Source organism: Lolium rigidum, chromosome 2 (genome assembly GCF_022539505.1).
Source record: "Lolium rigidum isolate FL_2022 chromosome 2, APGP_CSIRO_Lrig_0.1, whole genome shotgun sequence".
NCBI lineage: Eukaryota > Viridiplantae > Streptophyta > Magnoliopsida > Poales > Poaceae > Lolium > Lolium rigidum.
The window spans coordinates 231,303,132-231,317,405 of NC_061509.1; the positions used below are offsets into that span (position 1 = coordinate 231,303,132).

Below are 14,274 nucleotides of genomic sequence, written 5' to 3' on the forward strand. Positions count from 1 at the left end.
CCACCGGGCAAGCCGGTGGGAGTCACGGTAGGCCGGGAGATGGACCGGAAATCCCTTCAAGCCAAAACCTTTTCTTTTTATTTTTAACAGAAAATGCTCCCGAACTCTGATTTATATGAAACCAATTTTGTTAGAAAAGATAACAACAAATGCTATCCTATAGAAAGTGGAAATCTTAAGAATCAGCAGGAGGGGATTTTATCATGAATATAAAAGGTAGAACCTTACTTTATGAATAACCGGTAAAATCGCCCAACCTCGAAAACGCAATAGAAAAGGCATATGAATTCCGTTTTCAATGAACTTAGGCTTGTTGTGAAGCTAGCAACTAGATCGAGAACCTCACATAGAGAAACACTAAGAAGCAATAAGATTTATGGAATGCAAATCATGCAAAGGGTTGAGCTCCCTAAGACGATGTGATCAAGTTACCCAACCGAAAGCCCCTCTTGATAGTGCGGCTATCAATCCTATAACCATGTCTCCCAACAACCACCTTGAGACCGGTGAAAGGAAAAACCTATAAAGGCCATACGTTTGCATTGCGCATCCTATTTGATCTTGATGATAATGCCTCATGCTTCATTCAAGCCGGAACACCTCACTTGATTACTTGATTATTGTTGCTTCGTGAAGACATATAATTTGCTCCCCATATACCACTATGGGATAGCTTTATTAAGCACATCTTCAAATGTCCATTATCACCAAATGGACGGCAAGCTTTAAGCATATGATCCTCTTGAGATCACAACTTGAACTTTCCCAACTCAACCTTGATGACGATCGCCACTTGATGTCATCCTCTCATGGGCTATATGACATCTCACTTTTGATGCATTCCCATGGAAAGATACCTAACCCACATAAAAAACACAAGGGCACATATTTGATGGGTTAGTTCATAAAGCATAATTAACAAGGCTTACTATACCACATGACTTCATGTGGCACATTCTTCATGCTTCATGTGTTGACCAAATTTGAATCTATTCTTCACTCTTTGTATTGGTCAACCTTGTATCTTCTCATGCTCTATCATACTATCTTGAGGTGTATAAAGAACTCTTCATTTGTTTGCATGCTCTAAATCTTAGTCAACCATAGCTCAACTTATGAGATTAGCATGCCACCGACTTAGAGCCATATCTTGAATTCTTCACTTGGAATCAAGCGCTCAAGATTTTGATCATTCATTGTTTTTTTCATGCCAATACTCAAGGTATATCTTTTATCTTCATGGCATCCATACTTGAATCCAACACATGGACTACAAGTATTACCTATGAAATATTCCTTCATATAAACTCAATGAAAACATTAGTCCATAGGGGTTGTCATTAATTACCAAACCACACATAGGGACAATGTACCCTTACAGGTTTCATCTTAATCGGAGTTCGGGAACTCTCTCAAAGTTTAGTTCTTTCAAGAAAATTGCGTTTGATGGGTTTTTGGTAAAACCGGCGGCCAAACCAGCTGGGCCGGCCCCTCTGCCGGTTCGACCGGCCGGATTCCGGACTCCACGCTGGTGACCGCCGGATGCCCTTACTGGTTGCGGGCCGACGGCTACCGGTTGTTTCGGCCCATAGTCCAGCCCATCGGTCGGCCTGCCAGTCCTGCTGTCGGTCCATGTGGCATGTGGCCCGGTGCTGCCAATTTCCTGCCGGTTTGCCTTGCAGGAAACCCTCCAACGGCTAATTTTCTCCCTTGGACTATAAATAGCCTTTCTTCCTCCTCGAGGAGGTAAGGTCAACCATTCTATCTGCTCTCTCTCTCTCATACTTGATTGTTGAATCTCAAAATCTTGCTTCCTACCCATCTCTTGCACGATCCTTGCATATGCTTGAGGGCTTTGAAAGAGGAATCTAGATCTAAAACTCCACCAATCAATTCCTCCTCTAAGTGAGGGGAACTATTGGGATCTATATCTTGGAGTCATTTGTTGATTTCCTTCATTGTTCTTCCTCTCTAGTTTCTCCGTAGCATTTGTTGCTTTGGGGGGATTTGACTGTGAAGGATTTGACCACCCTTGGCGTTCTTGCTTTTGCATCATTTCATAAGTGTTGAGCTCTCCATTACAATTAGTTCGAGTGAGAGACCATAAGCTTGTTACTCTTGGAGGGGTTACCTCCTAGTTGGCTTGGCAGTTGGTTCTCCGGTGACCTCTTCATGGAAGATTGTGAAGAGGCCCGAGATTCTCCTTCATGGAGGTTGTGATGTGGTTGTGGATCTTGCCATCTCCGGAGTGGAGGAAAAGCTAACCATAAGGGAAAGACCTTTGTCGTTTGTGGTATTGGCTCTGAAAAGAAGGTGTGCCTTCGTGGCGTTTGGGAGACCTTTGTGGCAACGCGCATCTCTCCAACGTGACGTACCTCACTTCGTGTGGGGTAACCCGGGAATACACCTTCATTTCCCTGTGCCTCGGTTATCTCTATACCCGAGTTTAGTTCCTTGTGATAGCAATCATGCTTTTTTTTTGCGAAGAAGGATATGATTGCATTAGCCAAGATTTTTACAGAAAAGCCCAGAAACAAAGAAGATTACAAAGAGGTCCTTCTGAGCTTTGGCCTCGTCTCCCTCGAGCAAGCCGTTGCGCCGGCGCAACCCGCCGCTTCTCCTCCGAAAGCTTGGACTGGGAGGACTCCCCTTGCGGCCAGGAAGTCGACGCTCCTCGGTACCTGAGCACCTCCACCCTGCACGACAGGCGACGACGCCATCTCGGTCACCTGCAACCACACCTTCAAAGACAACAACAGCCGACGCCGCCATCACTCGGCCACCGGCACGGGAACACCATGGACCACAGCTCCGACGAGCCGCAGTCGCGCAAGGGACAGCATGTCCGCTTCGACGCTCCACCGGAGCAGCCAGAGCGGAGGAGAGGAGTGCTGCCCACCAAAAGCTATCCGGCAACGCCGCCGCCTCCACAGCGCCGCCGGCAGCCACACCACTACACCCTACGCTATATACACGACGTGATCCGTCGATTTGCCGGAGGGTGAGGGATCGACCGGATCGACGCCGGCAAGGTGGGAGGAGCGGAGGTTGTCACAAATCGCCTCGATCTACTGTAGATGGGGAACGAGGAGCGGTCCAACTCGCCTTTGTCACTTGATAGCAATCATGCTTGAAGTACTTACATCTTGCTATCACCCGTTACTTGTATCTTATGCCTATCTTTCTTAGCTTCAGTTGTTATTGTTGCACTTAGTTGAGCCTAGCATATTTAGGTTTTTTATTGGAAAATAAATATTAGTTTAATTCCTCATTCTTACAAACCAAATCCGTAATAGTTTTTAAAACCCCTATTCACCCCCCTCTAGGAGACATCTCGTCTGTTCACCTAGTCACATGCTTGCAACCTTATTCGATGTGACCACACAGAGAGGGCCCAGAGTTTATCTCTCCCTTATTTGGATGGACAAATCTCACACTCCATGCGCTCCAACTATCACTTTCAGAATACCCAATGCCACATTTATAATCATTCCTCTAGTGTTAGTGATTAACATGATCTAATGGTCTAGGGACTAAGTTACTTCGTGTTTGAGAGCAATAGCATAGTGAACATAATGACTCGATCTTATGATATGCTTACATTGGGTGTGTGCCATCATATCATTCTCCTAATAATATGATCCTGTTATCAACAACATTCAATGTCCATGATGGAAACCTTGATCATCAATTGATCAACGAGCTTGTTTAAACTAGATGTTTACTAGGGACTCCTGCTTGTTTATAAAACACATATTATTAATGTTTCCGCTTAATACAATTATAGCATGTTATAGACATTTATCATGAACAAGTAAATATGATAATAACTAAATTATTGTTGCCTCTAGGGCATATTTTCCACCAATGATTCGTAGGATCTTCATCTGGAGTAGGGAAGGAGCAGTAAATATATGGATGAGGAGCATTGGGATTTTAAGAAATTGGGCGAAGTAAAGAAACGAATAAACCCATGAAGAAGAAAGTGAGAGGAACCACATGTGGCTTTACATGGAGGCAAACAAGTCACCATGAGTGGTTGAACCGATTAATTGATTTGTTGGTCGAGCAAAATATTTTCCCAAAACTGAAACATCAAAAGGAAATATTTTCCCAAAACTGAAACATCTTTCTTCCAAAACTGAAACACTATGTGCATCATTGTATGTACATCATTGGCGGCTATGAATGCAGGTATCCCGTGCCTTGGAGAAGTTCAGGGCGACGCACAAGAAGGGCTTCCATATGGTCCATTGCTGGGACGTGCTCAAGAACGCCAACAAGTGGATGACAAGCTATGCGGCCTACCTAGAAGCTGTGAGGAATGGGACAGCGATCAACCTCGACGGCGAGGACGACGATCAAGGCCGTCCAGCCCTTCCACCTCGTCCACGAGGCCACAAGGCTACCAAGGCCGATCTACGACGGGAGGCGCAGGCCCTTGCGTTCACGCGAGCATGGAGAAGATGATGGCCGACAATCATGCCGCCATGGCTGCTAGGGACGAGAAGAGGCGTCCGAAAAAGAGGCCGCAGCTTGCCATCTACCACAACCTCGCCAAAGAGGTAATTGAGGTCCAAAAGGCGTACGCCGAGGCCAAATTGCTTGACGCCGAGGCTAGGAGGATGGACGCCAAGGCCAAGATCCTTGCGGAGGACACTAGGATCATGCTAGCCGACTTGAGCAGCGTCGACGACGACACCAGGGCCTGGTTCATGAAGAGGCGCGCCGAAATCCACGCGCGAGACGCCTAATCGCCGGCGCCATGCACCCAGCACCTTGGCCTCCTTTTGGACATTTTTATTGCTGCACAGGCCTTGTTGTGTCCCTTTTGGTCTCCACTTTGCGCAGTCCGATATGCAAAGTGGGGTGAACTTGTTTCAGCCCTCAAAATGCGGCCAGTAAATTTGGTGCAAAAGTTTATGCGTGCTTCTATTTTTTGAATTCTGGCCTGCGCCCAAAATGCGTCGCCTCGCTGGAGCCAGCCCCAGACGCAAACGGACACGCGACCATTTCCGCGTCCGCCTCGCTGGAGATGCCCTCAGTGTCCGAAATGCGTCGCGCCGCTGGAGATGCCCTCAGTGTGTTGCTGGCCCAGCGGTCGCTAACCAACTGCGTCGCGGGCCCCAGAACGGCACGCTTGTAGGGCCCGCTGAACAGTGACCTCCTTCGGCCATGTACACCGTACGTACCAACGGGTGGCCTTGAGCTAAACGTGGCACCATGTGCTACGGTTCGAGTCCACTCCCCCTCTTTTGCGTGCTAATTAAACGTGCACAATTTGTAGGACAATGATTGTTGATAGAGAATCTGAAAATATCGTTTTTAGTTGGATTTTGAAGCAATTTTTTAGAAATAGTTGAAGATTTACCGAAGATTTCATTCCTAGGGTTTACCAGAAATATTTGCTTGCTGTTTGTTAATGGGTCGCTGATCGCAAACCCCAGTTTTCTTTCTCGTGCGATGCATGACACCACGTTCTACTTGCTGCTTGCTTACTGTAGCAGCATTGTGCTCAGATAGTTAGACCTAGTTAAAATAAAGACCACTTGTGTGCGCATCAACAACCGGTATGATACTTTTTACAAGAGTGACTCAAAAGTTACTCCAATGGTCCAACTTGAACGATATATTGAGAACAAGTAAGAGCATCTCCACTCGTCTCCCCACAGAGCCCCCCACGGCCACTTTTTTTCATCCGGACAATGAAAACGGCTCAGTCAGCTCGGTTCCTCGTTTTGGTCCGGATTTGAGCCTATTTTCGTCCGGACTCCCCATGCCATCCTCGGTTTCCGGGGGTCTCCCGGGACTCCGGATGAGCTAAACCAACCGCCCACGCCCACGTGTCTCCTCTTTCGTCCGGATTCCCGAGCCATCCTCTTTTTCCCCGAGAAACGCCGTCGCGGGAGCACACGACTGGAAAACTACTCCTCCCCACGCTAAATCTTCCTCCAATCCGGACGAAAATTTCGCCGGATTTGGGCGTGGGGAGCGCCAACGAGTGGGGATGCTCTAAGTGCGAGTATAGTTGCCCTATGCCAGAGCGCTCCACGATAGCGCCGCGTTGCTCGTTTCGGTTCGCTGAAGTCCTCCCTCGTCGGTGCGTTTGGTGGTTTGCTGAAGCTGAGTGACCGCATGTGATGTACCCGCCTGCAAACTGTCCTTGGGCCCTAGCTGAATGTGGCCCGTAATGTCATTGCCTGTTTCTGGTGCGTTTCTTGTGTTCAAATTGCCTGCATGTTGGCAGGGCTTGCAAAGAAACAAAAGGGACAATAATGGCATCGAGCCCCACGCCGACCCCTCTCCCGTCTGATGGTACACGCGACCTCCCAAGACGCGCCTCCGTCTTCCTATCCACCATGGTCTTCTTCCTCTTATCCGTTCTAGCCGACTCCTGGACCTCCGCGCCACCGCTGCGCCGCCTCCTTTCTTTGGCCTCCTCCACTACCATGGTGTCCTCTACATCATCATCCCCGCACCAACATCCGCCTCTGTGGCCAGGGCACCGACGAGCGAGGCGAGGAGGTCGCACGCGTAGGCATGGCGAGGTGGCAGGCGAGCGTCGAGACGTCAGCGAGATTCTTGAGGCGGCTGATTTCCCCCGTGTCCAGGAGAGGCCGCCTCTGCTCCCCCACTTCCCGTGCTCCCTCCTCGACATGGAGGCGCTGAATCGAGGGTCTACAACGATGCCATGACCTGAGCGCGCTGCAGCGCCTGTGAGATCCCCATCCGGGTAATCTCGGAGGCCAGATTGAAGCCCGCCGAGGTTGGCTGTCGTCCAGCATATTTTCTGACCAGATATCTCTCAGCCAATCTCGCCCACTCCAGGGAGGTCGAGCCAGCATCAGCATGCTTGATGATGCGTCGGGAGCTCAAATACAGGTAGCCAGCCAACCCTGTCTCTTTCACCACATCTCTATCTTTCTCTTTTTTCTTTTGCTATCCTTTCTCTCCTGAAAAAGTCACTTCTGCAGGAGCAGCAAACAATGGAGGATTTTGGGATACTTGGGAGTGGAGTAGCAAGCCATGTCGAACTGACATCAAGTTCGGGAAAGGAGTGGTCTGCATTCAGGTGGATTAAAAACACAGTTCTTGTACTGCTTCAAACATGCATGTTTATCTCTATAGAAATTTCGTCTCAATATTATTAAAATCATTTGTTTGGACTTCTTGGACTAACTGAACTTTTTTGGCGAATCCAACAGTTTGTTCAGAATCATTCTATTTTGTTCTTGCCTGAGCCAATCATCGTATGCCTTGGTAATGTTTCATGTGCTAAACCTACAATTAAATGACCACCCAACTTATAGATGGGTGGCACACAGGTGATAGCTTCACCAAAATCGTATACACATTCTTGATCTTGTTTTGTTGTGTTTGGGATGGCTGAAAAAGAGTGAGTCCTTGTTTCAAATCAAACCACAATTTAATCTGGCTTTACATTTGTTTTCTAATGATGTTGTGTTCTTTGATTTTTTAGAAAATGCTCGAGTGAAAAATACATGTATTGTGTTGTCTAACCATCTTTATATTGCGGCTGGATGCAAGGTACTTGACTGGGCAATTTGAGTGACTCTAGAAAAAGAACCTTGAGTGAGCAAGTACTTTTCACTTTCCCAGATTACATGCGTGTTGTGGTACTGACCTCTTACATGGTTGATTGTTCATAATTTCTTATACATGTTACCATGCTTTGATATTTTGTTTCCACGCTCTGCCAGGTGATACCAATTAGGGGAATGAACAAGCATATGTGTTGAGAGCTCATGTACTGTTGTTACAAGTTTCCTGACATTGACTGAATTGGCCTAGAAGGAAGGTTGCGCCAAGACATACTGCACCTATAATCATTGGTTCAGATGCTGAAGGTCTGCGGAAGCAGGTTAGTTGACATGGCTCACATATGTACCTCTTTACTCATGAGATATGCATGCTATGTTTTCCTTTCATAAGAGTATGAGTCTGCAATGCAGGAACTGAGCGTCATTCTTCCTGCTCAGGAGAAACAAACCATCATAAAAATAGCTTTAGGGAATGTATATGAACTTCGTAATTACTTGTTATGGGAGAATTTTCTCATTAAAGGATATACATGTGATAAACTACTGACACCTACTTCCGCTGTTTTGGTAGTTCTATGTTGTTATCCAATTGCAATTTAACTTCCATCGGGAAAATTTACAACTTTGGAATTGTCTTGTTATGTTTCCCACCTTTCATGTCTCACTTGCTACCTGTATACTATTGTGGTTTCTAATGTAGTTGATAATGTAATTGACATGAGTATTCCAGTTTGAATACACTGCTTTATGAACTTGGTTAAAAATTGTTTCTTTGAAAATTTGTTTGTATTTAGTTTTTTGGCACATTTCTATTCTCTAGATGGTATCATTTCATGGAAACATAATTTGGAAAATAACTTTGTCATATTAAACGATGCAGCTACCTTCTCCATTCCTTATAATGGGATATTTGACTGCTCCTCCAGTAAACAATGCAATTTCACAACACAGTTACAATTTGTTTTGAACCATGAGAGAGAGGGGCTCCATCAAGTTCATCCTTGTATTGGACAATTGTTCCACCTGGAGTTACTGATTTTCGTTTCCGCTCTTTCTACCACCTTGCTCTTTGAATCCGGGGTTTTCCTTTTTATCGTAGGTCAATGGTTCTAACCAGCCTCCTTCACAATCTCCTGGGCATATGGACGGAGGAAGAAAGCCTACCAGAATAGCAGTTGAGGGCATTGTTCATCCGCTGATCTAACAGTGCCAGCTGGTGCTGGCTTTTGCACATATACCCTTCATGAGGCAAGATATTGATACGCATTTTCCACCTGCTGAAACAAATAGAGATAATATATATCTGCAATGTTTACAAATGGACTCTGACAGAGACAGACTGCTGATAGTTGGGATTCCAACTAAAATGTCAAGCCATAGGCCATAGATATTCCCTACTTGCATGTTCTATGTAACGCGCTTGCTTTTCTGTTCCTGGTCTATTGTACTGTATGAAAAACAGGCTTGGTAAATAACTTCTGAAATTGTAACCCCTGGACATCTGAAATGGTACGACTGCATGCATGAACATCACGCATTTGTACACACGACTTGATAAACAGTGCATGACTAATCTGCATAATCATGACGTTGAGATTGATACACAATTAATAGCTTTCCATGTGCTAAAGTAAAACATGATACCTTGACGTCTTGAGTCAGGTACACCGTGTATCAATGTGAACGATTGGGTCGCCACTTTCCGGTGAGGAGGCGCCCCAAGGGGCGCCCCAACCACTAGTTTATATAAGTTGCATCCCAGCTCTGGTGAGCCCGGCATTTATTTTAAAATTCTGAATAATTATATTTTCTTAAAAAAAACCAACAGTGGGAGAAACCACCCCTGTATTTGATAAATGAGGTGGTGAGTCTCGAACTCTGGCTGCTTAGAGCATCTCCAGTCAGGTCCCTCAAACGGCGCCGGATTGAACGTTTGGGGACGTGTTTTGTTAGTGCCATGTTTGGGGGACGTCGCTCCTCAGCCGCGTTCCCCAAACTCCGCCCCCAAACTTTTTAAAATATTAAAATACATTTTTTTTTGTTTTTCTTGCATTTTTATATAAATAGAGAGAAGAAACATGGTTTTACACAAACTAATACATAGTTTGGAACATGGTTTACATAAACTAATACATAGTTTGAACCATGGTTGACACAAATTTAAAACATTGCAAAATAAGAAAATCTAACTAGGGATGGCATCGCAGATTTCGTGTGTTCGCTGCCAAGAAAGAACACTCGCGAGACACCCGAGTCACCCAAACTGGAAAATCCAGCTGTTGACGGTACCCATGTTGGTTCTTTCGAGGAAGAACATCCAGAAACCTCCATGCCTATTTTCGCTGCGAAAAAACAACACTATGCCTCCAGTCGTCGTCCTCCTCGTCGTTGTCGCCGTGGTAGTGTTGGCGGCAACGCGTCTCGTCGAACACCTTGACACTCATGTCGCGCTCGTCAAGGTAGGAGAACGTGAGCACGTAGCCGGCTTGGAGGTCGTGGTAGCGCGCGAACTTCTCCCAGCCGATGTGGAGGTACATCTTGTCGCGCGCGTCGCAGATCACGTCCACAATCCACCGACAGCAGCCGCAGAAAGTCTCCAGCAGATGCAGCAAGGCCGGCTCGTCACCGGCGATGAAGTCGGTGAACATGTCCGGCAACCTCTGGATGCCGAGTGGGTCGCCCTTCAGGACGACGACGACCTCGAACTGCACTTGCCGCTCCTCCTCCTGCAGGTCCGACGATGAAGACGATGGCGTCGCAGGCGACGACGAGCGTGCAGCTCTGCCGCGGCCACGACCACGACCACGGCCGCGACCTCGACCTCGACCTTCGCCTCTACCAGACATGGCGTCGACTCTTGAGATGATGGCGGCTAGGGTTGGAGAGAGAGGCGCTAGGGTTTGTGTGTGAGGGACGATGGGAGGTCGACCCTTTTTATAGGCCGGAGGGAGGCGGGGGAGCGGTGGCGCTTATTAACGCTGGCATGCAGAGGTAGGCGCGACGAGACGCTTCGCTGCGCCTCTGCGGGAACTGCACCGTCGCTGCGCGCCAATGAACTCCGTCGCGAAGTAGGCGACGGTTAGGTTAAACTTCAATGTGTCGCTGACACGTCGGTCCCGCCATGCCTCGCGCTGCTTTTCGGTGTGTCCGGCGTCCCCGGAGCGTCAACTGTGGGGCGGGGACGGGCTCGGGGCGCTGGATACCGTATCAGGGCGCGCCGGACAAAAAACGGGTTTAGGGGACGCGGTTGGGAACGTTTTTTTTTCGGCACGCCCCAAATCCTTTTGGGGAACGCGACTGGAGATGCTCTTAGTACAGCTTCACATGTAGTAACCAGTAAGCCCTTGAGTCTTTCTCCTGTTTCCTTTTCATATGTAGTGGATCTTTATATACTCTGTATATTTGTTTGGCATGTTGTGGGCAAATAATATTTGTGCTACAAAAGGAAGTTTTTTTTTGTGTGCTACAAAAAGGAATTAGGAACCAAACCATTTGGTATAGGTGGGCTGAAGATGGCTATACACCCCAATAAACAAAAAAGTTTTTTTAATCTTTGAAATATCAAATTTATTTTTAATAATCAAGCTGCTCTATTTAGGTCTCTAAACAATCGAGTACTACCTCCGTTCATATGAATAAGGAGTTTTTTTTATACAAAACAAACTATGTAAAGTTTAACCAAGTTTGTGGAAAAAAATAGGTGTTGCGTGGTGGCTTCAGGTCGTATGATTTTAAAACACCTATATGAATAAATTATGAATAAAGGTCTATGCATATTGTCAACCTCCTTTCTAAAAAAAAATGTATTAATATAAATTCAATATCATTCGATATATCCTGAGGTTTTCATATGATATGTATGTATTATTAGTTGTTGATACTTTTTCCTAGTAGTTTGATAATATTTTTACTTAGCTATGTTTTTTAAAAAATATACGCCTTTTGCAGGGAGTGCAAATTAATTATTTTGGGTTAAACAAACTCCAACTTAGCTCAACGATAGGAATAATGGAACATACATTTGATCCAACTCCATCGAGAAAATATTCGGCTAGAGGACATTTCCCAGTATTTATATTTATTTTGTTTAATTTTTTTTATAAATGCTGAATATTTTTTTTAAATTAGTTAGAAAAATCAGGCGGCATTTTGACCAACATTTCCGGTATTTCTGAAAATAGAAATACAGTTGCACATCGATAATTTTCCTACCAAGAAAAGAACTCTACTTTAGAGAACATCGGTGTCATATCGTCAAAGGAAACATAATGTTGTTCACCAATTTAGGACAATCGTAGCCAAATGCTACTCCGCAAATGAATGTAAGGGCATCTTCAACGGCCCAACACAAACGGATCAAAAGTGTCCGTTATTGTTCACAAAGTCAAAAAAATGGATCTGATCCTGCGAATGTGTTTCCACGGATGCTACACTTGACTGCTCCTCTCTGCCTCAAGCCTGCAATGCAGCGACCTCGTTTGCTTCGTCTTCTGAGTGTACGCACCGAATTTCCACGTTCTTCAAAGTCGGGCCTGCCTGGCGATGGCGCGAGACTCAGACTACCTTCTCTTCTGTGATGGCCTTCGATGGTGTGCTTTTACTTCACCGTCGATTGGGGTTCTACGCCGCCATTAGGCACACGCCTAGATACCCAGCATCGAAAATTGGACGTCCGCCTCTCAGTCATCCTTTTTAAGCGTGGATCACCGGCAACGCTCCCTACCATTGCCCCATTGCCACCCTTCCAGTCCAGTCGACAACTTCCACAAGGCACCATGGGAAAAAGGACGTTCCCAATGAGGAAGTCGAAGAACGACAATGAGGGTGGGGCCTCCTTGGGGAAGCCAAAGAAGCCACACAATCGCCTGTCGACCCGCCGCCCTGTGGCCGCGGAAGAACCACCAAAGCTAGAGAGGGATCCCTTCTTCGGCAAGGAAATCCGGGATGACACAGATGACTACCTGGGCTACCTCGCCTACATGGCCAATGTGGCCAAGGAGGAGGGAACTCTGGACCTACCCGGTCCAGCTAGACGACTTCACGGCTAGGAGACGGTGAGGCTCGCAATTCTATTGTCCCGTTAGCCCGAGCCACCACGGCCACAACCACGCTATACTAGCGTGGTCATGCCGGCATAAAGGGCGATGCTTCTATGCGGCATACTATATAGTTTTTTTTGCAAGTTAGTTTAGTTTTTGTTTGTTTGCATGTCCACCGCATAAAGGGCGATGCTTCTATGCGGCTCTGCTTCGTGCGTTGTTTAATTTTCGACTCCTACAAGCGAAAGTGCCATACACGTTGGCAGAAAACAAAAGTAGAGTACAAAGTATGGCTTTACCTCATACTTTGAACTATTTCAATAAAAAAAGCCATGTACATCAATTGATGTGGAGGTTAGGGCTAGACTCCCATTTCAAAAATTAATATTGGCGGCTTTTGAGCAGTTATCGGGATTAAAAATCAATTTTCATAAAAGTGAGTTGTTTTGCTTCGGTGATGCCCAAAACGATACGACTTTATACGCAGAGTTGTTTGGTTGTGGGCAAGGCCAGTTTCCTATTCGCTATTTGGGTATTCCGATTCATTATTGAAGACTCACAATTGATGAATGGAAAATTGTGGAAGAAAGATTACAAAAGCGCCTTAGTAGTTGGAAAGGCAAATTGTTGTCCCTGGGAGGAAGATTGGTACTAATTAATTCAGTACTGACAAACATGGTACTGTATATGTTATCATTCTTCCTAGTACCAGAAGGGATACTACATAAACTCGATTATTATCGATGCAGATTCTTTTGGCAAGGGGACAGCGAGAAAAAGAAATATTGATTGGTTAAATGGAGTATAGTTTGTAGTCCCAAAGAGCAAGGAGGGCTTGGAGTTCATGACCTGGAAGTCAAGAATTCAGCACTTCTAGGTAAATGGTTGTTTGAAAACTATTCTTACGAGAAAGTATTTGGGTCGAAGACATTATCCCATGTGGTTTGAAAACCAGGGGATTCACACTTCTGGGCTGGTCTCATGGCGCAAAGAATGTCTTCTTCCGCCATGGTACTTTCTCGATAAGAATGGGACACATATACGGTTCTGGGAGGACACTTGGTTAGACAATGCACCCTTAAGTGAACAGTATCCTGCTTTGTATAACATTGTCCGTCGCAAAAGTGATACCATTGCTACGGTAATGGCTACCTCACCTCCGAATGTGACGTTCAGAAGAGTTTTACTTGGGCAAAGACTGATAGTATGGAATACCCTGACCCACCGGCTGGAAGATATACACCTATCACCAGAACCAGATGAATTCAGGTGGAATCTTAATGCAAATGGCTCTTTCTCGGTAAAATCACTATACAATGCGATTCTTCATTCTGAAATACCGGTTGATAACAATAAGAAAATTTGGAAGATGAAGATACCACTAAAAATCAAATTTTTTGGTTGGTACCTTCGTCGAGGAGTTATCCTCACCAAAGACAATCTTGTTAAGCGAAACTGACATGGAAGTACACGGTGTGTTTTCTGTCAACACGACGAAACGATTAAACACCTTTTTTTCAAGTGCCAATTTGCGAAATCTATATGGTCAATCATCCAAGTATCGTCTACCTTGTTTCCACCGACTAGTGTGGCCAATGTCTTTGGCAATTGGCTACATGGAGTCGATACAAGGTTCAAGTTGCTTCTTAGGGTGGGGGCACTGGCAGTCATCT

At 45.8% G+C, this 14,274-nt stretch overlaps 1 long non-coding RNA gene across 5 annotated transcripts; it reads left to right on the forward strand.

Moving 5' to 3' along the window:
- The first annotated feature begins 6,562 nt into the window (after window positions 1-6,562).
- LOC124688290 lies at window positions 6,563-9,073 on the forward strand. Of its 5 annotated transcripts, none has more exons than XR_006998484.1 (4): window positions 6,563-6,882; window positions 6,975-7,325; window positions 7,549-7,637; window positions 7,722-9,073. It is a non-coding gene; the product is annotated as an uncharacterized LOC124688290 (long non-coding RNA). The 5 variants fall into 5 exon arrangements; XR_006998481.1 differs by having other exon boundaries at window positions 6,975-7,072; window positions 7,206-7,637; XR_006998483.1 differs by having other exon boundaries at window positions 6,975-7,072.
- The last annotated feature ends 5,201 nt before the right edge of the window (window positions 9,074-14,274 follow it).